The sequence below is a fragment of the Meleagris gallopavo genome, chromosome 4, assembly GCF_905368555.1.
Source record: "Meleagris gallopavo chromosome 4, MGAL_WU_HG_1.1, whole genome shotgun sequence".
Classification (NCBI taxonomy): Eukaryota; Metazoa; Chordata; class Aves; order Galliformes; family Phasianidae; genus Meleagris; species Meleagris gallopavo.
In genome coordinates, this window is record NC_139407.1 from 27,673,636 (window position 1) to 27,699,470 (window position 25,835).

Consider the following 25,835-nt stretch of genomic DNA (forward strand, 5'->3'; position numbering starts at 1 on the left):
CTTACTACGCTGCAGGATTTAATTATATAGGATTTTATATTTTGGAGGAGGAGTATGAGAAATGGCCTTAAATAGTAGTCATTCTCTTTTAAAATTCCTCTTACTCTACAGCAATCGATCACATAATTACATATAATACATCCTGGTGCAATTCAACCTTTGGCCTGTGCTACACGGGGGAAATTAACCAGTACAGCCATTCCGTAATAACTTCCGTTATAGTTGTTTTGGTATAATTTAACTGTTCTGGAATAACTCCCTAGTGCAGACATTCAGTTCCAGAATAAAAGCAATTTTATTCCAGAATAATTACTCTACTTCCAAGGGGGAATAATCACTCCAGAATAAAATCGCTTTCATTTCAGAATCGTATATAGAGGGAGTTACTTGAGTATGGCTCCCCCACAGTTATTCAAGTGCCAATTAATTTTCTCTTGTACGCAAAACCTTAGTTAGTCTTCAGCAGCTCTCTGTCTTATTACACTTAGCTGTGTTTACATGCATAAAATTAAGCACAGAATTTAAACGAAATGTGTTAAACTGTGTGAATTTTTTACCTCGTCTCACACATCACAAGTTCAAGATTGCCTAACAAACACAAAATCTAATCTGAGGGAAAAAAGTCTTCTTAAATACTTGCCTCTGCATAAATTGTATGATATAATCTGTCAGAGCAATCCAAGGTTTATTTTCTACAGTCTGCAAAAAGTAGTCCAGCAAACAAACATGCATGCATACACACAAATATTTTGGATTCGAGAACTGACTTGCTAACATGTAGAATGGCTGCAAAGGCAATTTAAAAATAATTATGCTTCAGTCATTGCAAAGTAGAAGCCCAAATAAACTAAAAATCCTAAAGCACAAAGTTAGAGACGTCATTAATTCACGGATTTTCATAAGCATTAAGTAAGGAGTAATAACTTGAATTTCATGGCTGGAAGAATCTTTCAGCAGTATTCACTGGCATTTGAGAGCATTTTAACCAGGGCTATAGCCAAAGTTGGAGAGACATCGTGCACAGTTAGGCAGAGACTTAGCCTGAGCCAGCCTGATGTTAAAGGAAATATTCCCATTGCATCTCATTTGAATCATGAGTCTGGGCCGAAGTGCAGATGAATTAGCATTTCATGAGAATTTTTCAGTTTCTTCAGTTTTAGTGATGGGAATCTGGAAACAAAAGCAAACACAAATAAATGTACCTTAACCTTAAGTATATTTCTGTGTTTAAATTCAAATTAAAATAAAGGAAGTCATCTTTTAAGCATAAATTCTGTTATTTAGTTTTGTTTCAAATTAGAAAGTACAGTTGGAAAACTAGTATTTATTTGAGATTAGAAATGATCTTTCACAGTCATTCTGCTCTGTGAAAATCATATATTTTGAGCAGGATCCTGACAGCTTCTGAGCTTCTTCTCTCAGGCACTCAGCACCTGTCAGAAGCAAACCCTCAGGTATTTCTCCTTAATACACAATTTTATATATACTCTGTGTTAAGACAGTTGGCAGACAGATAGGTTGGTGTGTGCTTTAAAGAAATAGTAAATTGTTTTTCTACATTGCAGCTGTAGACTTCTTTCATGGTAATTAAATCCTATTTTAACTTTATTCAATCATTTCTTTTTATTTCTATTGAAATTTACCCCGATCATATTGAAAGTGAAAGAGTGCATTTCTGCAAGGTTTGAAGTGGTATATTTAGGATTATTCAGATATTATTATCATAAGCTTTACCTAAATTTCAATCCATGGTTTTCTGTACATAATTCACGTATGTATGATTTACCTTTTACAGATTTCGGTACTATCTGCTTTGGATGATATAGCTATATTCAGAATATAGTTTACATGTGAGTTAATTAAGGGGTTGAATTTTATTATTTTGGGGGAGTTGGCCAGTGATTCATGGCACTGAGAGACATGGTTAGTGGGCATGGTGGTGATGGGTTGATGATCTTAGTGAACTTTTCCAGCCTTAATGATTCTAAGATTCCATTATTTTAGAGGGAAAATCTGAATGATGTCTGTTATTTTTATCAGGAGTCAGAGTACACTATTGTCACATAATTAATTAGATTTAAAGTCCAGTCTGGTCTTGGTCTGAACAGGTAATCTAAAATATGCTGTCTGCTTATCTCTCCATTCTATAATTTAGTATATGAATTCACAACCCTTCTCAAAACATCTCACCTGAGAGCCATGAGATATTAAGGATAAAAAAAAAAATGTGCAAGGCAAGGAATTTTCCTCCAGATAATTGGTGCAGTTACAAGAGTATACAAGCATTTATTTGTCTGGGTATGTAAAACAATTTGCATTGGTATCTATTTCATTCAGAGATGTTTTCATTTAACAGATGGAGACAGTTTTGCAAGCAATGTTTGCACCTGCAGTGTGAAGTAGCTATGTATTTGAGTGACAACAGACCTATAAAATGATCTGTGTGGCGCTACTGTGCCCTCTCAGTAGAAAATTTTTCAATGTTGTTATCAAATTATTTGGAAAGCTGATGAAAAAGCCTAATAAGTAACATGATGAGCCACTCCTTTGCCAAGTTGTATTTTCTATTTTTCACAGTGATGTCTGAACCTGGCTCATTTGTTCCAGCCTAAACTGTATCATTCAAAAACATTTCTTTTTTTAATTGTTTTTATTTTGCTTGAGAATTTTTCATGCCTAATTTCAAACAAAAATGACATTTTATAGCAAAGTTTCAAGTCCCAACTCGATGAAATAAAATTATTATTGTAACAGGTTTACATTAAAGAAGAATTTACATTGGTTACATTTTGCAAATCTTTATTTTTACAAAGCTTGATACAACTTGAATGACATGATTTAGTGGGCAAGGTAGTGATGGATTGATGGTTAGCTAGGTATCTCAGAGATCTCTACCAAACTTAATGATTCTATGCTTTTATATCAGTGAGAAGGTAACAAAATTGCATGTATCAAGTATATGCTACTCATAGAGAGAAATGAGAAACTTTTAGGGCAAAATAAGTAAATAATCTAAGTCCAGTTAAGGGAATTAGAGCTCCTTTCAAATGTACAGTAGATAACAGTCCACTTTACAGAGTGCTCCTGCCATTTGCAAACAGCAAATGGGAATGCTGGGGAAGAGCCAGATCAAGCAGAGCTAGAGCTGTTCAACTGGCCATGTTTGCCGGTAGAGACATTCACACATAAAAAAATAAAATCAGATCTTGGGGAAATCTGAGTTCAAAAAGCACTAGGTTTTTTGAAGGCCCCATGAGGACTGCTGGACTTGCTTACTAAAAGGAATAATTTGTTGGGTTTAAAAGATGGAGTCTCAGACAACGAGCTACTCTTCAGTTGAATGAGACAGTTTTCTAAACAGTGATTAAAACACCCTGGAACTGGATGTGAAGGATAGAGCCATGCACTTCTGCAGTTGTTCATTGAGTGAAGGTGTCCCACCACCTTTAGCGATCAATAAAAGTCATTTGGGAAATCAAAAATCAAAACACCAGTCATCAAATTACCTGATAAAATGTACTACTGATTCAGAACCTATCTCCATCAATAACTTTACTAGGATGTTTGTGTGCATTGGCAAAAATAACACAGTTCTGCATTTGCACTGCACATTCATGGTGGTTCTAGAGTATGGTCCAGTAGTGAAGCAGCCACATAGTTCCTTCCAACATTCCTTAGCTAGAAAGATGTGTATGTGCCTTATGCTTGCAAGTCTAATGCTGTGTGAAGTGCGATTTGCTGTGTGTGGGCATGGCCTTCACAGGAAAGTCCAAGAGGTCAGATTTACTGAGTATGAATAACAGGCCTGTAGTTAACATTTGACTGGCACTTCTGAATGTCCAGAGTCAAACCAAGACTGACATGTTGATGCCAGAAATCCTGGGCATGTGTCTACTCTCCTTCTTCCAACTGTGTTAGAAAAAAAACAGCTCGGGGGAGCGGGGAAGGGGGGCTGGGAAGAAAAAGAAAAAAAAGAGAGAGAGAGAAAGAGAGATGCAATCTAGAGAAATCTAAACTCATTGTGTAGACAACTTATGGGTTTGTACTATTCAGTAGATCTTTTTCTAGGTCACCATCATTCATAAAAGCTTCAGCTTAAGTTGTGAAATGTACTGTATTTGTGAAAGAAAGAGATTTAGTTATATACACTAAGGTGAAGGGGGAAAAAAAAACAAACACGTAATTGTGTGGGAAAAAAAAAAAGAAAAGGAAAAAAATGAAAAAGGAAAAGGAAAGAGAAAAGAAAAAGGAAGAGGAAGAGGAAGGGGAAGAGAGAAAGCTTACCCTGTGATCACAAAGATGAAGCAATTCTATTTCGATTCTTGTAACAATATTACCTTTCATTTCCATCACACATAGATTGCAAGCTTAACCTATTTAGTTACAGTGTATGGTTGCATGATCAAAGTGCCTGTGAATGCCCGTGCTCAATTTGTGCAGCTAGAAGCATTAAGGCAGTAAATACCTAGCTGGTTTCTTCAAACATCCCCCCACAACTCTGGCAATGCATAGGCAATGATATATCCAAATGCTCTGTCTAGCAGGGGCAGCATTGCTCTAGCTCCAACAAATGTTTGGGGCATACCTGACTTATCTTCTTGTGTCTCACCTCCAAAGCCCTTTTGGATGCGAAGAATTGTGAAAGATGGAAAAGACCTGGCAGATTTGGACGGCACTCACTGTGTGTTTTTTTTCCCCTGTACTTTGAAAGGGATTTACAAGAAGTAAATTGAGTGGCTGGCTGAAGCTACAGCTGAAGTGTTAAGGAAATTTGGTGAATATCATCAGATTTTGTAAGCTGATGTCAGGCTTCCTGAACCACTGAATTATTTGTGCCCTGTGGGAATACAGCCAATATTGTCTCAGTATCGCTTGAGCAACTCACAGGACAAAACCTGATGATGAGTTCCTGTTTCATGCTCCTTATCTGCCACCCTGTTGCCAGTGATTTCATGAAATAGATGTCACAGCCTATTCAGATGTACTGGGCACCTGATTTATACTTCATTACAAGGCACTGATCTACTTGCTTTGTTCCTGTATGCATGAAAAAAAAAAAAAAAGGGTTAAATTTTCAAAGGCATTCAGCAAGTGTTTCTGTCTCTCCTATCTAGAGTGGCTCCTTTTTCATGGTGAGTTTGGCTCCTGCAGACTTCCAATAGACTTCATTAAGCACCCCAAAAATACTGAATCCTGACAGTGAAGAACAATCCTTTTAGAGATTCTGATCCTTTTCAGTAGAAAAGCAGATTTCTCAGTAACCACCCCCAAATTACTCCCTTTTTCTGTCTACTGTGTTACTCTAAATACTATCTGACACACAATGCACCTTTCCCTGCCTTCCATCCCAGCTACTCTAGTGAAATTCAAATCTATTTTTTTAATACTTCCTCTTGATGTCTGTCCTCCTGTGACACTGTGTCACACCAGCTAAGGAAGCAGCCTGCATAACAGAGTGACACAGAGTAACACATCATGTCAGATATAGTAAACATTTTTAGGCATTACAGATCTGCAATATTTGAGGTGAAAGAAACAATTGTTTAATCCCAGAAAAGAACATTAAAAAATCCACCAGGAGGTAGGTATTTGTACCTGAGTTTTAATGATGCCTCTGATTTCTGTTTAATGTGGAGGCATGTGCACAGTTATGGATGTAATGCTGAGACTGTAACTCTCACCAGCTTTTTAAGGTTGTCTTGAAAGGCTAAGCTAAATGTTGTGTGCTGTGGGGATTTTTCACTCTTTTTTTTTTCCTGTGAACATTGATGATAGCAGCAGAACTGGGCCAAAAGATCCAGTATTTTCTGGAAATTGATTCTCCTTCAGGTGAGAGACAACCAGGGTTTTCTTTGGTTTTCACACTGCTTTAGCTTCAAGACTTCTCTGATTTTGTGTTTTGCAATGCTATGTGGCAGCTGGATACACTCAGTGCTGAAGGCTTGTCTGCAGATGGGCTCTGGAAAGCTACAGTGAGCTATCTAGAGATTTCAACCTAAATAAATGCGGATGGATGAAGGTTGAAGACCATGTGATATGCCATTAATTTACAAGTAACCTCCCACAACATCTTTATTTTTGCCGGAAAATGTATTGCCAGAAGGCACTAACAACAACAGTACCATAGGAGACAAATCCACATTCTTATCCCTTTTCTTATATTCATATATTTACTCTGATGAATAATGCCTTTTATTATGTGCTGAAACAAGCTCATGACAAAAGACCACTATGTAAAGATAAGAAATAGAACCATTGGGAAGAAATAGTGAGGAGGGCCTCAGGACAGCCACAGAAATCCAAGAGCTGTTTAAGCAAAATTAACTGGAGTGTGAGAGAAAAAAAATGTGAACAAAGAGGATTTTTTATTTAATACTATCAAGAAAATGCCATTAGATTTGTTTAATAGACAAGTTGCGACAAGAAAGAAAAGGGTGAGTTTCTGGGGGATTTCTGAGGAGTGGTATGAAGAAGACAATTAGAAGATCATGACCGAGACTTAGAAAAAACTGTGAAATGGTATCAGTCTGTAGAACTGGTCTCAACATGTTAAAGAGAATGCTCAGTGCTCAGCGAACTAAATTCAAATCACAGATCACATGGAGTCAAATTGAAACTAAGAGAGCATAAGGAGGTTTAAAATTTCCATCAAGAATGGGCCAGAATAAGGAGCATGAGAAACTGCTTGCTTCTCATTTTGAGCACAAATGTAAGTAGCATCCAACCTTGAGGAAGAGCTAAAAATAAATCTTGAAAAAAACAAACCTTGTTGTTTTTGCAGAGAACGGATGGACACTGAAAATATATCCAAAACCAGTTTTATAGAGAAAAAACTGTACAGGATAGGAGTCCACATTCAAAAATTTAGATAGAGAAACACTAAAATAAATCTGGAAATAATAAAGAAAAGGCAGTTTTCCAGTACATATAAAAATTCCATGGGGAAAGATCCTAAAACAAATGTTTTCAGTGTAATTTTAAAAAGTTTGATAGCAGAGAAAATGTATAATAGAGAAGACAGTATGATTTTGTACATGCAATTACTCTCAAGAGAACTTATGTTCCATGACCCAGCATTGCCAGGGATTTGTATGTGCGACTTGAAAGGTTGCATAAGGCTCCTGCAATGCTATTTAGAAACCAGGGTGTCAGGGTTCTGATGCATAACATTGGTATTTGCTAGATAATGCATGCCAATTATATTAATGCCAGCTAAAGGGTTACAATCTGCCTGTTCTGAATCTAAGTGTTTTGCAAAGATTATGATTTAAATACAATATATCAAGTGAAAGATAGCTGCAAAGCAATCATCCGTTTGGAAAACGATGTCTGAATTGCTAGACGATGCTTTTCCTAAAAGGCTGGAAAACAAAGTTTCAGTCCAGTTATCCCTCTAGTTAATCCTATCAAATCACCCTAGAGATGCATCTTGTCCCTTCCTGAATTGTTGATAGACTGTTGAAATCTCAGCTGCCAGGTATTGTGATCATTCATGTGACCATGAAGACTGTGATAAAGCTTTATAAACACAAAGCAGAACAATCAAGTTGAAAATGCTTTTTGATCAGCTCAATGTGTGAGACTGCCATTGTGCCAGCAACTGGAATGAAGCATAAATGTGAAATACAGGCATCTCTCCTGCCTGTTCTTCTGCCTTGCTTCCATGAATGATGAACACCTTCAGCTACTTCTGCTACAGTACAGAAAGGGAAATGGCTGGAAAGGCAGGGTTTCATTTAGCCTAGTCTTAGCCAGCTCAGGTATAGGTACATAGCCTGAAATACAGAGGATTTGTCTACAGTCAGCTCAAACGATAGGATTAATCTCCCAAAAGAGACACCTAACAAACCTTGACAGTAAAGGGAGCCTGTGCCTGGGAGACAACTCAGACTGTGTGCCTAATGTGAAGATAGGTAAAAATAGCTGGGACAGATTACACTGAGATTTTTCTTGATACAAACAAGCATGGACTATAGAGGAACCAGAGGATCAAATGGCATCTGAAAATGATGCCAAGCAGGGCAGTGCAGAACTAAATCCCGCAAAGAAGCTTCAGTTATCTATCAGATGGAAAAAATCCACAGAGATGCACCCAAAAGTTCTCAGTGCATGAACTATACTGCCTATTCTATTGTTTTCACTGCAAGTGGTAAGTGTAAAATGATTGCCCCATCAAGAGCATGAAAGATTTTGATGCGAGTCAGCAGCTGTTAGAGATCCAACTCATCTTACCAGCTCTAGACTAGGAAAGAAAACACATAATCGTGCTTTGTTACTGTGAACGATGAACATTGTCAAATCCAGCAAATTCTGTGTTAAACGTGAAAAAGCTCAAATATGTTAAGACTGAGAAGTGCATACTTCTGGCACTAATGAAATTTTAACTTCTCCCATTGGAATATGTAATACCAATTGATTTCAACAAAAGCACTTGAATACGTTTGATCCACATGAAATGAAATGGATTTGTTTAAAGGAACCATGATTTCTTTTCTTGCCTTCCACTGGCATCAGAAAAGAGAAATTATCTTGTGTGTCTGCTCACACCAGGCATACTCACACCTTACCATTTCACCTGTGTTCAGTTTAAATCATTGGAACTTGGAAACTAATAGTTTACTTGTAACGCCTTGGCCAAATCATACTGCACACAGACAAATAAGTCTTGTCAGCTTGCAGAGGATTCACTGTGGTTTTATAACCCCAGGCCTTTGTTGAGAACAAAATTCAACTTTATGATGCTGTGAGCAAGCATTTCCAAAGTCTGAAGCAAGGCTTCCATGACCAAAGTCCACTATTATGCCCCCTTCTTAAGCATAATCTGAGTTTCTTTTCTCAGAAGCCTTTTACTGCTGTTAACTGCCCTGCCTGAGCCATATGTCTTCATTTAGTGGCTGTGGCTTCTGTTAAGTTTATTTACTTGCCCCTGCAGCTTTGATTGAAGGACTGCTTGAATTTAATTACTTTCTAATGCAGCTTGAATAGCAAATGTGCCTTTGCTAATTGATAACTCCTTCTCAGTGAGGCTTTGTATCTCACCCTGGCACATCCCCTTGAGTGCTCTGGGTAACCTAATTGTTAGGATCACTGATTCAAATGGAAGTGGATACAGGAAATTCAAATTCAATACTGTACAGTGAATCTTGGCAAATGCAATCCAATTCTAACATTCTGAGGGGAGCAAGCAGTTGTGCTGAGGACAGGAGTCTGTGGATTGCATGGCTTGGTTGTTGTCACATACCCATCCCTTACAAATTAACTCCAGCTTAAAGTAGGTGCAGGTGATTTAATGAGAAGCTCGGATGAGGACTTAAGCAGACACAGTTACAAGTTCAGTGCTCCAAAAACGCTGTCAAGAGAGAACTAGTCAGTAAAAGGTATCAGCATAAAGTTTGCCACTAAGCTGAGCAGCAAGAAGTCCAAGAATGAAGTGACTTTTTCTATCTTTTGAAAATTCTCAGCTACAGATTGCCTTATTTGATCTGTTAGGATAAAACCAAGCATAATGCAGAGAGTAAGAGGGTTTTATCTAGCTGGGAAGCAAGTTCCTTGGAGTCCCCTTCTCTTGTCTGGGATGGCCAAATCTGCAGTCTAAGGCTCTGAATCAGCTCCCCTCTGACTTGTGTCCTGCTTTGTCAGAGAGTGCTGGAGTGTGGGCTGTTCATGAGCAGACAAGCATCTCGCCAACAGCTCTGGAGTGCAAATAAACTTAGGACCCATAGAGATGAGAAAGTTCTAGTGAAATGATCTTGCCAAAACAAAAGTAATCATCATGCATTGTTTAATTGGGATCTCAGTGAAGGTAAAGTCTTCGATGCAAAAATTGGTCAGGTGGAAGCATTGGGAGCTGGTTGATGCTGCAGGATATGAGTCATTACCCACAGTCTGGATGAAACTTTTTCTGTGAAGTACCAAAGAGACACTCTGTTCAGTAGCACAGACAAACTACTTAGGATATCATTGACCTCTAAAGCACTCAACAGTTTTCCATTTGAAAAAAGATGAGGTATGTAAAAGTTCCTGTGTGTGTCACACTTACAGAAAAGCAAGCGTACAAAGATTATTCTTGTACTCTCAAGTTTTGCCACTGGATGCTTGATAGGAACACTCTAGGAAAATCAGAAGTGCATATATAAACCTTATAACTATTTCCAGATGGCTGGAGCTATCATTTCACTTAGAAAGCCTATTATGAGTTCTTTGTGTTATTATTCCAACAGATGTAAAATCAGCATCATGCTAGGCAATACACTAGGGAGTATTCAAAGGCAATTGTCCAAAGTTACTTGGGCTTTGGACACAAACTGTGCTCTCAAAGAAAAGGGAAAAGCTTGTTCTTTGTGTCACAATGTAAGGAATAGTCTGGAAATGATGTTCTTATACTGTGATCGTAAGTTCCAAAACTATGGCAGTGCATTTATGTGATTTTGGAAATTTGCTTCTTGGTCATCTTCAGTACATAATGGAGATATGTAGACATCTCGAGCAACCTTGCTTGTGCTGAGTATAACATACAGTGCTATATTTAATATTTGTTTATTCTCTTTTGCTGGGACAACTGATAAACAGCAGTACATTTCCATTTGTATTTCAGGATTTTCAGTCCTTTGTACTCATGTAGAGAATATTATTACTGTATGAGGATTCAACTAGACAAAATTTTCTAACAAAAACAGCGGCCAGACATTCTTGCCAGAGATCAAGATTGGCCAGAAACATATTCATGAGTTGTTACCAACCTTTCTAAACTATCTGCAAGTCAGATGAACTGTCAGGCAGGTTGTTCAAAAAAGCTGTGTTTTTTATATAAATTCATTTCAAAATCTTTCACACTGCTTACAGTTTCAGTAAAAACAAAACAACAGTGCACATGTATGTTTCTCAATGTGCTTCTGTGCTTTCCTAATTACTGCATTTATTCGTTTTATTCTTCCATCTGTTTACTTTGTATATCTGCTCTTCTTTTTTTACTTGTCTCTAGTTCTAGCTTGTAAGAAGCCACTACAATGAAACTTTATGTATTTCCTTTTTTTGGAGACAACTTTCTTCTTCAGCGCTGCCTTTCAGTGGTAATTCCTGGGGCTACCCTATCCAAAGTATTGCGAAGTTCCAGTCATCTATTTCAAGACAGGCAAGTACAAAACCTAGCCAGACTGAGGGCAGTTCATTTCTTGGCCTTTTTGACCTCTTTCTTTGTCCACTTTATGCCAGCCATGACTGGACTACATGGTTAAATTTTGCTGTATCTTTTGTTTCTGTATGGGGCTGCTGAATCTCGGCCTGAACCTCTAATTAATCACCTGAGGTGAGCAATGAGTCAGACACAGGAGCATAGGTGAAGGCAATTCACCTGTGCTGCAGGAAGGGGTGGAGCCTGGCTCCACCTCTCCTAGACCCATTTAAGAGCTGACTGCCAGTAGGGAAGGATCTCTTCTGGAGATCTGCTTCACTGGTGTCTATCATGCAAGCCTAGGATAGGTCCAGGATAGGGTGAGTGTCTTTTTTTTTCCTACTTTAATGTAATAATTACTTCAGCTAAACTCCTGGATATACTATATCATCTGTATATTCATTGATTGTATGCTTTCACATGTCTTTTCTTTTTGTTCATTTTAGTGGCTTCATTTTGATCATTGCTGTTTTAAAGCCCTCAACATACCAGTAACTACTGGACTCAAACAAACTTTCCCTGCCTTCTTGTCTTTCTTGGCTCATTCTTTTCAGAGCCTCAGCATATTTTCTCATGTTTTCTTGTCCATTGCTGTTCCTAAATATTTCTTTCTCTTTCAGGTTCAAATTCTTTGACTTCTTTGCTCCCATCACCACTTTTATGATCCTTGTTTTAAATCCCATCATAAAAATCTTTCCTCTGTTTTCTTTACGTCTTTATCTCTGCTTTCATTCTTTTAAAAACACTGTCTGTTCTCTCTGGGAGTTATTAGATGTTATTTATTGCTTTAATGCTCTATCACCTTGTTTTCCCTTATGTTGTTGTCTTGGTTACTTGGTTAACAGAACATATATAAAAATACAGATAGTTTTAAAATAATTAAATGCAATACAAACAAAATTACTACAAAAATAGACCCTAGTGAGCAATAGAGCAAAAAAAAAAAAAGTGAATGCAGTTAATTTATTTTCATAGTGAACCCTGGTGAGATCCCACTTTGTTGTATGCAAGTACACTGATAATGAACACCTGTGGCAGTTGTTGCAGCTTTGCACACCTCCTTCTGAGTCTAGGAGTGATGTAGAACGAGAAACTATGAGCAACTATTTATATCAACTGTCACTTCTTTCTATAGCAGTTTCCTTAAAAATACGAAGGAAAATCCACATCTGGTTGAACATCCAGTCATTAAAGTTTAGGTTTTTATATAAGTTGTTGATAGCCTTTGCCCTCTGCTCCAAAATCCTCTTAAGCCTGTGATTTTCAGTCTCTAGTTTCTGGACTGCCATCATCACTAGCCTTTCATTCTACTGTGAGTACATTACTAGGGTATTTCAGACATCAGCACATCACAATCACATTAAGTCACAAGCATAATCTACTTGATCAGCAAACCTGCCATGTCTAAATTCACACCTTATAGTAGCAAATACTGTGATGCATCATTAGCAGCAGAATAATCTTATCAGAAACTAAGTTCTAAGAATACACCATTTTATTTCCTTCTTAACAATCAGGTGTGGTTAAATGTTACAGAGTATTTCAGGTGAATACTCAGTGTTTACAAGGCTCTCTTCTGGTTGTTTTCCACCATGAATTTACCACCATTGATTTTTGTCACCAAGAATAGCTGATCAGATTGGAGGGATGACTAAGATTAAATTCATATTACAATAGGTGATTTATTTCATAAGAATCTTTATTCTCATGCACTGGGTGAATTTCAATAGGTCTGGAGCTCAAACTTGCTTGCTCTGAGTAAGATCCTATTCCCCAAGTGGGTCCAATAGAATAATTGCAGTTTATTCAGTACCACAGTCCAAAGGTTGGAATTCAGCCCCATATGAAGTATATGCTCAAAGCTAAGTACCACTGCCTGCAGAGTAAATATTAAGTAAAACTTAAAAGAGCATTAATTCATTAGCATTGTCCAGAACGTATCTGAATTATTTCTAGTAACTAACAGATTAAACATTACGTTTTACAAATTGCTTTTCTACCTGAATGAGTAATTAGATAAAATCATGCATGGTGAGTGTTTTTCACAAGTTCTTACACTTTGAAGTTTCACAGCTTTGTCCAGTGACTGTTTCATGTTTTAAAAAAAAAAAGAGAAAAGCTTACCCAGAAAACCTTTGTTTGTTCCCCAGCTGCTGACTATCACTTAACATTAACTATTCAGGATGACTGCCCAAACCATTAGGAGAGGCCACATCTATTTTCACTCTCTTTTTCTGGTCAAATGAATCCTATAGTGCCCTCTGCATAAAGCAAACATGATGAGCAGAAAATATCCTTTTACACAGACACCTTCTCTGAAAAGCAGGCAGCCTGATAGCTATGCTGCTCTGTTGGGCAATAAAAGATGTGGAGTTGAACCCCTGAACGTTAAAGTAGCATTGCCTCTTCAGCACACTGTAAATGAGTGCTTCCATGTAAAAAGGAAGTTCTTCCAGCAGTAGCTTGAGCAGAAACATTGGGGAGAGTACACTGACAACTGGCAGACAACTGGTCCTGTTAAGGGGCTACTTAGTAGACATCTTCATATAGATGCCTGTGGTACATACACAGAGAAGCACCTGATTTCTGGATGAAGGTTAATTAAAAGACAGTGCTCTACTCAAACAAATCCATCTTTACCTTCCCTTTACTAGTCTTCTTTTGATAGAGTCTTAAATCAGCTCTCCTGAGTCTTGGGCTTTTTTCTTTCTTTCCATGGTGATTGATCTCTTCTGGTAGGAGAAATTCAATTGCTGTATTTTCTGCTGTCCTGAATAAGCTTTCAGAGTGAAATGTTCACTCCATATGCTTTGGAAAAGAGTTGTTTACTTCAGTAGAACTGTATTGCTTTGCGCTGGCCAAGGACCTGACCTACCTGTAAGAATTATAAGATGATGGTAGGTATCTTGAAGGTGCACTGTTTTCAGGAAAAATAAGGGTTTGCTACCTACCTGTATGCTGATGCTTGCTTTCATTTTTACTACTGACACCAAAACATGTGAATTCAACATACAGGGATGTCTTGGGCTGTGATACTAAAAGGCTCCAACTAACCCCTTGTAGGCTCAGAACCTTGACAGATACAACTGATGTACAGTTGTTGGTTTATAAATGCTGTTTATTGCATCTCTGCTTTTTTCTTCTTTTATTCTTCTATACTATCGTCTTCATGCAGAAAAAGATATTTGTGCATACTTTGTCCATTTTTGCTATGGCAACAAATACCGTAATAGGTTTGGTGGCAGTAAATTTTTGAGTTTGATCTTTAATGTGACAACCAACACGCTTCTAATGAATAATCAAGTAAGCAGATATGAATTATTAAGAGATTTTCTTATTATTTTTAGAACATGCTAATTCTGGCTGATACTGGCATACAGAACTAAAGAATGCTTTGTAAAATACCATGTTGGATTATAGAAATGTTACTGATATTTACTTCTCACTTGAATTTCAGATTCTTTTTCCCTCTTAAAGTACAATGCAATAAACCCAACATACCATAGAAAAATTTTAATCAATGATTAATTAACTATTCAGCTTCAATTTAAAGCAGAATTGATCCTCCTCCTTCCTTCCCCCCCATTTAAAAAAAAAAAAAAAGAAATTCAACAAGGAGGTTTTTTTTCCTTTGAAAGTTGGTGGGGTGGTGGTTGTGGTGGTATTTAATTAAACACTATAGATTTTGCTTTCCAGATCCTTGACAGTATTTTGGATATAATCTTACTGTGGTAACTGGCAAGCAATCCTGCTACAATAAATCAAAATGTACAGCAGAGTGCCAAAAGAAAACACTTCCAAAGCAGCTCTCCTGTGCAGCCATGTGATTTGACCTCTTATTGACAAGCAGTACATTACATCTTAGGTGAGAAAATTTAGTTGTTATTAAATCATACCAAAATGAAAAATAAATGAGAGTATTTTTCAAAAAGGAAAATATCTATATATTTTACAGCTTCCAAAGTTTGGGGGAAGTGACTTTTTCTGGCTTAGCATTCTAATAATAACCTAAAGAGAGGCATTCCCCATTTTTTTTTTTTTTTTTGCCAAGAGCGGAGGACACGGTGTTTTAACAATTCTGGGCTCTAATTCTGATCAACAATTGTGCCTTCCTTTTCGGATCCACTGCGGGGCTTTCACTCACGACTGCTTTACATCCTTTGGCAACGATGAGATCGCTGAGTATATGACATCATTGTTGCTAACACCAGAAAACAAAAGAGGTATGTTTGCATGAGAAAGGCAGCTTTTGGGTAGCAATGAAGAGAAGGAGGGTCACAGGTTCATTCTTCTGTTTGTAAGCGGTGGGTAGTGCAATAAGCTGACCATGGCTTATTATGTGGGGCTCACAGTCAGCAAATACAGTGCTGAATAAATTGCTGACTATAAAAAGACCATTATCCCCTGATAAAAGTTGTGCTGGCTCTGACTTTTGCGTGGTGCTAGGAGTTCATTCAGTGTTCAACGGGTCTCCGAGAGAAGCACAAACCATTCTATTGCTCCTTTGTATAGATTTGTTGGGTGAGGGGAAGGGATGGAGCCTACTCCCAACTTCCTACTTTGACCTACCTGTTACAGCCAAGGCCTTGCTTAGGCAGACAACAGCACAGGATTGAAACAACCAAGGTCTAAGACAGTTAACAAACACAATGTCTCAAACTGGCTGCTTAAGGAAGTGATATAAGGCACCTGGTTCAACAAGGGCCAAGTGGGCAGTGCTAAATGCTATGGCTGTGAGTAATCATCTTACCCTGTGAGCAGCCAAATTGCTTCTGGAGCTTTTTTGTGTGGTAGTAGAGTCATCTCTTGAGGCTTTGTCAGCACAGGTATCCCTTACACCTTGATGTTAGGAGATACCTTACTGGTGTAGATCCTTGGTAAGTAACTACTGATTCGTTCTAAGCTTTGTTAGCTTTGCTAAAACTTTATATTTGATTGGGCACGTAATCTCTTAAGCACAAATTGTTGACTAAATCTTGGGCTAGGAATGGATTCAGCTGTATTTGTGCTCCCTTGAGAAGGAGCAGTGAGGATTTACTCTGAACCTTGTAACTACATAGGAGAGTCTTGTGGGTGAGCGTTTAACTTTATCTTCTATGCAGTAAATAATCATGTATAACTTACCCACTCAAATACTGTTTAACTGGTGTCTTACAGCTATTTTATATCAGTAAATATGTTCCTCTTTCTGTCTTACAAATAAAACAAACTTCCATCTATGATAATGGCATTCAACTTTTTAAAAAGAAAGAAATTATGTACCAGTATTGCTAGTGGGTTAGCAAGTATCTCCTTGATCCTTGGTTCTCATAGTTTCACTGAGATCTTCCGTTTCTTTTAATATTCAACTTGTGTAGTGAATAAGGAAGCAGGGGATATACTTAGAGGAAGTACTTGGCATAAAATCTCTTTAGAAACACCTCTGCTTTCAACCAGTGGTTTTGTCTTCCTTCAGTGCAGGGAATATGTGAATGGCGTAATACTGGAACAGCCATTGTATTAGATCTTCAGTGTTATGTACAGGATGGGTGCGATACTGATCTGAAACTAGTTGAATCCATTTATGGAAGCAAATGCCACACACACTGCTGTGCAGAAATGAATAGGTGAGGCTTTGAGCCGTGGGAGTTTCTAGAGTTGCTGCCAGTACTCCAAATACGATCTAGCATATTGCTTCCTGCGGTTGAAGAGTTCTGTATTATCTCTGGTCTTGCATTCAGCAGAGAACATTTTCGTAATGAAAATGTTTCAGAAATCTTGTTTCTTTTATCTATTTCTTCTACTAGAAGTCTTGGCATATATACCAGCTTTAAAAAAAATCACTAGAAATTTGCTTTTCTTTTGTGAAAAGAAGTCATGGCTTGAGATATAGTTTTGGATGTGTGATAGTGTTTTTTGAATGCTTGCACAACAAAATGTTCTTAACTTCAGGAAGAAAATGGGAACCTTGTTCCTTGTCATGATGTGAGTGACTAGGAAGGAGAAGAGTTCTAGAGATGCCCTGTTGCTCAGGAAGTATGTTCTCTGGGCTGTGGAAATAGGCAGAGTCTTTCAGCAACGTGAGACAATGTTGTATACAAGGTATAGCCAAAGGACTAGGTGAAATTGCAAAGCGGTGCATCTCAGTTGTTTCTGTATAGTGACAGTTAATCGGGAGGACTGTGGTTCCTCGGAGAGTTATAGATAACTTCAGTGCTATCTCTTTAAATAGATTGGACTCTTTAAAGTTCAAATCAAGTAGCCTTAAATAATCTAAAGATTTATATCAGTTTCTTGTTTACTCTTGCAAGCTGGAGATGTCCATCATTTCTTTGTGGGGGAAAAAAAAGTCAAAGGCTTTCTGTAGCGTTATTATTGCCTGGATGTCCAGATACTGCTGCAGGAGTAAGGCACTCTGAAAAGAACACTGATATCTTAAAACAATGAAGGTTGTATCTAAATTAGGAGTCTTGGTAATAATGTACTCTAGTGTCTTGATGAAATAAGTTCAGCAGTTCTTCCCTGCGCATAAAAAATCCCAAGCGGGCCACAAAACCCACTTGATTTACCACTGTGCGTGAGCTGACCGTACCACAACAAACCAGCACATGCTGTTGTTGCTGTAATCATAAGCTCAAGATGCAGAATGCTTTACAGAGCAGGATATTTATATATCCACTATATTCAACCAGCTGTTCAAGAGTACAGACGAGCGAAGCATTAGAAAAATACTAGGTGTGTTTGTATTATATGCCTGTGTATGTATCCAACTCAAAACATTATTCCTCTTAACTCAGGCAGTTTTCCATTATTTATCTACCTACCTATGTATCTTAGTGGCTATTCTGCATCCCTGCTTTTTGCTAAGGAAATAAGCCTCTTGCTTCATCATTTCAGCTATTTCCCTGCCATATGGTTGCTCTGATTCATCCCAGCCATCAGCTGGTGCAGTGCACAGTTCAGGGATGTTTTAAATTTCACCATATTTAGGGGCAGGAGGCTTTTTATGTTGCTCATCTTTTCTGATGTTGTGGACTTGGATGTGCCAACTAACACAGCTCATTTCTAGCTAAACCAATCCTATTTTTTCTCTTAGAAAAGCAGTTTGTGCAAGAGGTGGGAAGGGGAAAATGGGCAAGCACTTAGGCTTAGGTTGCTTTTACAGAAGTATTCCAATTCTCCTATGCCCAAGGCTGTGATACCTATAAATGTAATGTAGTATACACTCGCTGTTGCAAATTTAACCTAATTCCTTTGCAGTAAGTGCAGCTACATAAAGGAAAAATAGTCTGTGGTGTGTACAAGTGATTTAAACTGCATTGCTGGTGTTTAGTGTTATAGTCACTCCCCACTAAGTTTATCCAAATGCGTTTTGAAAGGTAGAAGATGGATGATATTAGACAGCATTGTATGCCGTCCTGCTCTGTAAGAACCAGCCAGTGGTTCACATAAATAACATAAATAGATCTACAGGGAAAGATGTTGGCAGGAAGAGTGCCTGCATTCTTTGCAAGAGTCTCTTGCAGAGCTGAACAGCACAGGAACAGTGGTAAAGATGGCATCTGCTAGCCTCTGCAGATAGTGGGGATTTTTGTTTGCTTTTTAAACAAAGGCACAACTCCCTAGAGGCAAGACAACACTTCCTTGCCAAGCCCAGAACAAGTGCTTACTACCAAGACTAGCACCGTTATCCCCTGGGTAGATAGTTGCATATATGTAGGTAAGCCTGTTTCAGACAAATTTTGTGCATGCATCTGTCTACCACCATATTCTTTGAAAATCAAAATATAGGCTATCTAACTCATTACAACAGCATCAAGCTGACCATACCAGAGTTTTAAACAATGAGTTAAAAAAACAAACAAACAAAAAACACAACTAACAATAAAATGGATGGGAACCAAATACATAAGTATGACTATGACAAAAAAGATTTAATTCTATTTAAAAGCATAGGTCGTGATGCTTTATCCCATTTAACAAATTGCTTTCACAAACAAACCTTTGCCCAGTGATGCTGTAGGTTCCCCATACCTGCAGGCACTCAAAGCCGGGTTGGATGGGGCCCTGGGCAACCTGAGCTGGTAGATAGCAACCTTACCATGGTACAAGATTGGAGTCAGATAGGTTGGAGGGGACCTTAAAGCCTAAGCCATTGTACAATTCAGAGATATTCATAAAGGAAAGAAACTATTTTTCCTGACTAATGGGAACTGTTAATGTTTTTGAGATATGAATGTTTAAACTGGTTAATGTGTGACTTCTTCACGATGCTTTTTGCATGCATTTGAGCAGTTAAAAGATCTGTGTATGGCAAATTACTTCATTCAAATATGCCCCAGCATGGCTTATAGAATGTGGAAGACAGCAGGAGGCAATTTTCAGAGAAGTTTATCTCTTTCAGCCTTTCGCTGAACAGTAATTCTAAAATCAGTTTTCTATTTATCTTTGCACTGTTTTAATTCCTGTGGTAAGATATGATTTTGGATGTCCTTACTTCAAAGGATGAAACAAATGATTTTTCTTTTTCAGCATATCCAAGTAGAATAAAATTATTCAGTCTTTTCCATGTGAGATTTAATTATATAATTGATTGATTATCTAAAAACACAGGTATGTTTCCTAAATTTGGCAACTTGAAGAAGAGAATTTCCTTTTCTGTTTTTTTTTGCATTGGTTTGTTCTTGTTTGTTTTTGGTTACAGACAGAAGCAAAACAGACAAGCTTTCAAGCATGCAAGTCCTTCAGACTTGAAAGAGAGGGAGAGATCTTTGGAGTTAAATCTAAACTGAGAGCAGTTGCTTTGAATTTGTTAATCAGTTATATCATTTGAGAGAAAAGGCAGCAGGTACCTCTGGAACAGAGGAATGACACTTGCAACATGAGATTATTTGATAGCTATCTCTTGTGGGAAAGAGACTGGCAATTTATCATCAACTGAACTTGTGGGAATTACTGGGTGTGGGCAAAAAAAGGCATAATTTACCATAGGACTACTATCTCTCTACTCAGTCTGTGATTTCTGCTTTCCGGTAGTGTTATGAATTTCAGTTCCCAGAGACTTACTTTGAATGTTTGAGTTTCTCAAGTTTCCCTTGAGAAAAAGGACTGAAAAGGTAAAAATGAAGTTACTGTTTTGTGAGAAATATTCTCTATCAGATCTTGGAGTATATCTGTTTTTCATCAGTTATTCACTCAGTCTGATGTTTAGTGGCTGCATTGGTTTCACCCGTGTAATTTCCTTGAGGTCATTTAATATACTTGCTGAAGTACATCATATGGGATGTGTAAGCAAGGACAAGTAACCTGGAGGAAATACAGAGATGTCTAAGCAGTTAGGGACTGAGTTAAGAAAGGTAAAGCCCAGATAGAATTGAGTTTGACCAAGGGTGTCAAGGTCAAAAAGAAAGATTGTCACAAGTATCTCAGTGACAAAGGGAAGACAAGGGAAAATGTGAGCCCTCTCCTGAAGGAATCAGCAGACCTGGTTATCCAGGAAGTAAAAACACTGAAGTGCTTAATGCTTCTTTGTCTCAATCTTTACCATCAAGGCAACCCATCAGGAATCTCAGGTCCCATAGACAAGAATGAATGGCTCTATTAAGAGAGAGACCTTTGTTTTTTGTGACTGTACTCCTCCAAAATCAAAGTGGTCAATGTTTCACAAGGGAGGGCAATTCCTCCATAGATTTAAAAAAAAAAAAATCCTAACAATCTTCCACAAGAAAGAACACTTAAGAAGAACTTACTCTCAAATTCCAAGAGTAAATATTGTAGGTGCAGCTGTTCTTCTGGATCTGGGAGAGTAAACACTTCCAGTAGAGCTTCTTGCTGTGTTGGTCAAGACTAACCACAAATATTTATTTAAGAGGTATGAAATAACACTGGTGTTTGGTAGTCAGTCTCTATCCAGATGGTCTTGCTTCATCCACTGGAGCATGACTGAGTTTTAACTTGCAGCAGCTAAGATTTGAGCTAGGGCAACATAAGCTTCCTATTTACTCTTACCTCCAAGCTATTAATCACTGATCTTGAAATCTTTGGTCAATTGTTCTTTTTTTTTTTTTCCTTCTTGAAGCCTTTTTCCAGCTGAGATCATCTTCTGATCGTCTCTCTAGGCTGAATGAAATTCATTTGTAATGAGGGTGGAAAGGAACAGGTATCTAAGCACAAATAGCTCAGTCACCATCCTGTTCTCCAGTGTCAGATGACAGCAATTCAATGTCTATACTACAGTGTATGCTATCATCTATTTTTGCCCTGTTACCTTGTTTGTACAGTTTGACTGACAGAAACATCATTCAGTGGCCTTTTCTGGCCAATGGTTCAGGTATTTTGTAGATTCAGACAGTATTTGATATGCTAAACTACATGTCTTTTCTAAGACCTTTTGTCTGACCTTCTCAGGGCCCTATAGTCAGCCTTAATCCATCTCTTCATGTTGCTATCTCTTTTTGTGAGTTTATAATCAACAATCACAATTACTTTAAAAACCTGAGATAGTCTGACAGCAAAATGTCAACTTCCTCTATTAGTCTCTTCTGTATTACTAGATATCAATAATTTCCAAAGCAGAAAAACTGTATTGTACAGTTCCACATCTGTGGTCATTTCTAACTGGTAGGCAACTAACCTCCATCACAGCTCATCACTCTCTCTCACTCCCACTCCTCAAAGGAACGAAGGGAGAAAATATGATGGAAAAAGGACTAATGGCTTGAAACAAGGACAAGGAGGTTGCTCACTAATTACTGTCATGGATAGAACAGACAGCATAGGAAGACACGTACTTCATTCCCTATTACTAATTACTACAGACTAGAGGAGTGAGAAAATAAAATCACAAAAACACCTTTTCCTGTCCACCCTGTTCTACCTCCTATTCAAGCAACCCGAGTGAATGGGGAGCTGTGGTTGTAGTGAACCTTCATCTGCTGCTGCTCCATCTTTCTCACTGTCTTACCCTGCTTCAGGGTCAGGTCCCTTCCACAGGATCCAATCCTTCCCAAACTGATCCAAGGTGGGATTCTCCCAAAATCCAGCTGCTCAAGCTGCTCAGTATGTATCCATATCATTGGATCCATCCTTCAGAAGGGAACTGCTCTGGTAAGGTTCCCCCTCAAGTGATACTAAGATCTGTGTGGGAACAGAACCAGGACAGCTGACCTGGATTGGCCAAAGGGATATCCCATGCGTATGCTCCTGCTGAGCAATAGAAGCTGAGTTAAAGAAGCAGGAAGGGCCAGGATATTTGCAATGAGGTAATTTGTCTTCTCAAGAGCTTGCTACATATGGTGAGCCCTGCTTGCCTAAGAGTTGTTGAACATCTGCCTGCTGATGTAAAGCCTTGTTTTGCTTTGCTTCCATGTACAGTTTTTACTTTATGAAGTAAACAGTCATCTCAACCCATGAGTTCTTGTGCTTTCACCTTTCTGATTCTTTCTCATCCCTTCTGGGTAGAGTGAGTGAGTGGCTGGGTGATGCTTAGCTGCCTGCCGGGGTTAAATCAAACATTTAGAAAAGCAGTGCATCACTTTTATATGCTTGCAGTTAATTGAAAAGATAACATGGTGGTAGGTGACGAGCTATTATTGTTGACTGCTGTGGTATCCTTGTCAATCGAACAAAGATGTATATGATGGTGAAAATGAAAGGTAATCAAGCTGCCAAACACAAACAGATTTTGCCAGTTTCACTCATTATCAGTGATCAAGCTGCTAATATGACACTTCAGTTCATTAGCAGTGAATATGATACTAATGAGCATGGCAGGCAATTAAAACAAGTGCTGTATTGTATTAACTTACTTGCAGTCAGCACTTTGAACAACCCGGTAAGCATGTGTTTGATGCAGGTTGTGTGTGAGTACATTGACCCCGGAATGAAAACTAGTTATATTTTTTTGCTGCTGCTTATTTTGTTGGCTACAATATTTTGTCGGGTTCATGGAAAAACCTTCTAAACATTAGAAGAAAATGGTGGGTGGGTGTTAATAAGAACATCTTGAATGTTGATTAATCAAAAATCTAAACATTCTTTTTTCCATTCTTTTTTTCTTTTATTAAAGAATCTAGAAGTATTCTCAAAGCTGGCACCAGCTGCAGGTGTCAATATGCCATAATTGTTTAGATACCATGGTAACACACTGCAGAAAACACTGGGATAGATAGTTTTACATCACTTTTCTTTTGGTCATTACATGCAGTTTTGATTTGTACACTTAAAATTCATGCCTCATTGAATTCAAAATCTGAAATACATTCAGTTAGAAGTACTGAATTTCACCAAGTTAATACAAAAATACATCATATGCTGCAAAGCTATGCTTTAGGTCTCATTCTTTGGACCTCTAATCTGAACAAAAATTTGTACAGGTTCAGAGAATTACTGTGAAAAACACTGATAACCAAATTTGAAGGAAAACATAAATCCAAGTTTAACTGAGTCTGAGTTGCCTTGTCAACAGAGATCTAAGAACTGTCCTGTCACTGTCTTAGCAAAAACAAAATAGCAAAAAAAAAAAAACAAAACCACCCTTGTGTTGTTCCCTAGATACTCTGGCAACAAATATCTTGCATTTTACGAATGCATGTTTTGTATATTCTGCATGAGGTGAATTACAGGCCAAACTATCCTAGCACCCTACTGTCTAGGCCCTGAAACCAACCCCATTATCACTTTAGCTTCATTCTGTCTCTAGGCAGTGAGGAAAAGTAATGTTAATTCAGAGCTAACAATGAGAATGATGTGGCTAGCTTACAGTTGAGCTCAAACCGGACCGAACAAACCTGTCAGCAATGCAGTTAGGTTTAGATAAATGTAAAGTGATATGAAGTGGAAAGAAGAGCTTAAGTATTCTTCACGTGCTGCTGAGATCTAAATTACCTAGAGTATTTCAGGAATGGGATCTAGCATTCATTGTTAGTTGGCTGACATACTGATTGGAATTTAGAATAAGGAAATGATTTTATGAAAATAATCAAAAATGGCATGGATTGCTAAAGAAAATACTGTAGCAGAACGAGGATTTTATAATTTAGTAGTACGCTCTTTCCCTCACTGTATTCACTGTGGTCTGTCTCAGTTAAAGTGTACCACAAGCAGTAAAGCTTTACTTAGATGGGGAAAAGAATAGAAGAGAGATTAAATATTGACAGAGATCAAAATGACCAAGGCAATTCAGTTTAAAAAGTAAGGCTGTAGGAAAGTTCACCAAAAATAATGAATGTTTATGGGAAAAGAGATTCGGTATTCTTCTTCCACAGCCAGTCCCAGGCCTGTGACACAAAGATGAGGGACAAGCTGATGAAATTGGCAGACAGAAAATATGAAATGAGTGGAAAGGAAAGCCTATGGAACTCAATGCTGCAGGAAATATTTGAGGAAGAAAAGTTTAAAAGGATTTTTAAAGGGTGGAGTTACAGAAGTTGCATTCATTTTAAGTGACTGCATGAAGAAGTTAGGTCAAAAATGTTATATGACTTCCTTGGCAAACCGCTTCTTGGCTTTTGTAACTCAGTTTATTTTTGCAAGGTCCGTTCCATTTAATATTCCAACTTGTCTATCAAGTTTCCAGAAGTTAAATGTAATATGTTTGCACAGATCTTAAAACACGTTTGCAAGGTGAATGCTAATCAGTTTCAGATCACTGAGGTGATAAACTCAGTGAATCAATACAAGCTCAGTTGTCTGTGCGGCTTTCCTTTGTGGAAACACAACAGTATCTCTAATCATAAGCCTGTACATGAGTTTGAAAAATAAAAGAAGGAAAAATAAATAGTGTGGGTGGCAAAGTGCTACTCTTCTATTGAAACTGTTCTCAAATTGCTGGCTAAGTATTGTCTCATCTTGTCACATTATTTATATTGCACCCCATATGTAGCCTGTTTTAATGTGGCTTTATTCAGGGTTATATTGTTTAGCTTTTGCAAATCAGCAGTTATGAAAGAAAGAAAAGCAAAGTATTGTATGCTGCCTTGCATCCCATTAATCCCACTGAAGCTACAGTGAGCAGATACACAGTGTGTTATTATGTAAGTCAAATGATACATTGAATGCAAGAGGAAAGCATTTATAAAGCAACAACATTATTGCTGCTATTAGGAATGTGGGACATTTAAATGATCTATCTTTAAAAAGCAGCTGAAACTACATGTAGTGCAAAGTTTAGAATCCTACTAAGCAATCTGGCATACACCATTAGCTGCCTAAATACCTTTGCACTGTGTTTTCTGGTTCTCTGGAGTTATTTAAATGTCTAATTCCCAGTGACATCACTAGTACCAAGGTGCTCACTTACCTGTGAAAGTTCAGGTTTTAATCCTTTAGCACAAGGATATTTTCAAGATTAAGAGTTATACCTATTGCATATACACCGGAAAAAAAAAAAAAAAAAAAAAAAAAAAAAACACAAAAACTCTATACTTGTTGCATCTCAGTGATTTTTGTATTTCCCATATGTGCTTTAAGCTTAGGTGTAGATTTATCTCCCAAAGAAATCAGGAAGACCTAAACTCAGACTTGAGGTTAAAGACATGGTAATGTATTTTGAATGAGATGAGAGTTTTGCATTATGACATCACAGAACAGTAACTAGCTGATACTGAGTTTCTGTTTTCATTTGAGTTTGTTATTTACTTGGTGCATTGTCAAAATATCCCTTTTAAGTGCTCTGGAGAAGCATATT

The 25,835-nt window shown here is 37.8% G+C and overlaps 1 long non-coding RNA gene across 4 annotated transcripts in view; it reads left to right on the forward strand.

Moving 5' to 3' along the window:
* The window catches only part of LOC146544454 (uncharacterized), a 227,044-nt gene that overhangs the window by 106,380 nt on the left and 94,829 nt on the right, over positions 1 to 25,835 (forward strand). For 3 of the 4 annotated variants that reach the window (XR_014882962.1, XR_014882963.1, XR_014882961.1), the window contains exon 1: positions 15,904 to 16,047. The exons of the other annotated variant lie outside the window; for it this stretch is intronic. This is a non-coding gene — a long non-coding RNA (uncharacterized LOC146544454). Of the gene's footprint in view, positions 1 to 15,903; positions 16,048 to 25,835 lie in introns of those variants that run through there. 4 annotated transcript variants of the gene reach the window in all.